Below are 2,550 nucleotides of genomic sequence, written 5' to 3'. Positions count from 1 at the left end.
TTTTCCTTTGAAGAAATATCATCTAAATAGTGCAATATTCTTATCCAAAACCCTTCCCCTTTTCTTTTCCCTTTTTAGGAATCGTGCAATAAAAAGACAAAGGAATAGCCATTTCATGGGAAATATGCCACAAATAGCCCACTAGAAATCACTTTTACAGGCATTAAAAAATTCTATTCTTTTAGGCTCTTCTAGTAGATAACAAATTTTTCACAAATTTAACAGAAAAAAACAATCACAATTAAATGCAATGGTAACAAAAAAATTAATAGTAAATCAAAAGGAGTAAGGAGCATTAAGAAAAAAGGAAAGAAAGAAATGCAAAACATACCCCAGTAGACCCCGGCCTTGCCATGTTCTAGGTGTCATTGTTAAGTTGATCAGTGCACCTTGCCTCATAACTATAACAGGTATTGCATGACCATGGTTTGTCTGGGCTTCAGAAGCAAGCCTTGGGAGCAAATTATCACCAGCTTCCACATTCCCGAATTTCACAATCCGATCTCCAAGTTGTAACCCATCCTCTGCTGCTGGTGATGCCTCGGCTATTTCATCAACCACTGCAAAGGGTAAGCTGACAGTGGCATCCACGTCCATGGCAGTCAGGGTATCTCTGGGAAGAACATTGTGAGAAGCTGCAGACGGAACAGCAGTAGCAGTGGATGAATCTTGGTTATTTGACCCCTCATCATTATCTTGTACATAAACAAAAACTGGGATCAATTCAAATAAAATATAAAAAGTACAAGCAGGATACTAATTGGAAACAACTAAGCATAATTCTTCAAAAAACTGAGATGTGAAAAATTAATCACCATAAACAGAAGCCAAAGCAACAAATTGGGTAAAGAAAAAGCACCTTATATGCCTAAATTATAGAAAACCTATTCCACAACATGGACACATAGGAGCATGCAGACAAAAGAGCTTTGCTACAATTTTTTACTGTTAACCATCAAAAAGAAAGTCGGAGGAATGCACAATTTAATACAAACATTAAGATGCATTGACACTCATGGGGGAGCACATGCCACCCATGAAATAATCCTAAAAATCCAAACCTTAATTAAGCTCAAAGCTAAGATTTGTTTGGTAAAAAGCAGAACTCATTCCACTGAGATACAATAGAAAAGCCTTCTATTTGAACTTTATATATCTTTATCTATTTGTCAGCTACTTGGAGACAAACTTGCTGAAACAAAACCCTGTTAGATCTGGGCCATCCTTACCCAAGTACTAGCCTCTAACTACTACATGTATTTGAATGTAAAAAAATAAAATTAAAAATAAAAATAAATAAAAAATTAAGTCTAAAAAGAGGAAGTAAGAAGAAACAGAATGTAGCACATCAACTTCTAAAGGGTCACACTCGCCCAGCCTTCTGATGGCTTTTATAAATGTTCTTTGGATTTTTTTTACAAAAGAAACTTGTAAAGTTTCTTACTGAAGTTTGTCATCGCCAATGAATTAGAATCTTTTAATATAATAATAATAATTTCTTACTAAAATTTCATACTGAAATTACTGAATTTTGCTGTGTGTCCAATTTGGAAACTAACGTTTTTCTTTGAATTTTTTATAATATCTTACTCAAATTATTTGGTTTGATATATCTGAAATGTTTTGCTCTTACCTTTCATAATTATGTTTTTAGAAGACACTAGTGAATGAAATCATTTTTAACTAAGGAAAATGTGGATGAAATTGGGCATATTTGCACAATCAGCTGTAAAGCATTTTATGCTTTAAATATTGCAAAAAGTCAACTATCCCACTTGAACAAGAAATCAATTGATAAATAGTTGTTGGTTGGTGTATAATAAATGTAGAGTATATTTTATTTTATTTTTTATGGTTATTAGGAAACAGTTATTTGAGGTATTTTTGCAGTCTTAGTTAACAAATATAAATAGGTGAGAAAGCATAGGAATTCTTAGTTAACAAATATAAATAGGTGAGAAAGGATAGAAGTCAAGCAATATTTCTATAATAATAATAATAATTAATAGATGAGAAAGTATACTAGTAGTAGCAGTTGTTGCACAAATAGTAACATCACTATTAATAATAATAATTAAAAAAATCTGAAATCTCTATGGTTGTATAAATTGATTTTTCTGATGATTATGGTACGATCTTCCAACTTATTTGAGGTCATTTGGTTTATTTTTTCTATTTTCTATAATTTTTGGATAATTGATCCTCATGTTTTCATTCTGAAATTTAGGGCCGTTTTTTTGGGTCTTGTTAGCTTAAAAATCCTTGCTAAATTTTTTTTTTTTTTTTTGATAAGTAAACACATATATTAGCAAAAGGCAAAGCGTCGCAAAGCATACAAGGAGTATACGAGGCGACGAAGGCCTCACAACAAAAAGCCAAAAAAAAAAAACACAAACCCACCAACCCACCAACCCTTAACTGGAGGCTATCCACTCCAGGAAACCTATAAGGGAATGAGGCTCCGCACCATTATACAATTTTGCCCACCCCCACATATTACAAACAAAAGAATTCTTAACTTTCTGTATAACTAACTCCCCTCCCCTCCCC

This window comes from Vitis riparia, chromosome 11 (genome assembly GCF_004353265.1).
Source record: "Vitis riparia cultivar Riparia Gloire de Montpellier isolate 1030 chromosome 11, EGFV_Vit.rip_1.0, whole genome shotgun sequence".
Lineage (NCBI taxonomy): Eukaryota > Viridiplantae > Streptophyta > Magnoliopsida > Vitales > Vitaceae > Vitis > Vitis riparia.
This window is presented reverse-complemented; position numbering follows the sequence as displayed.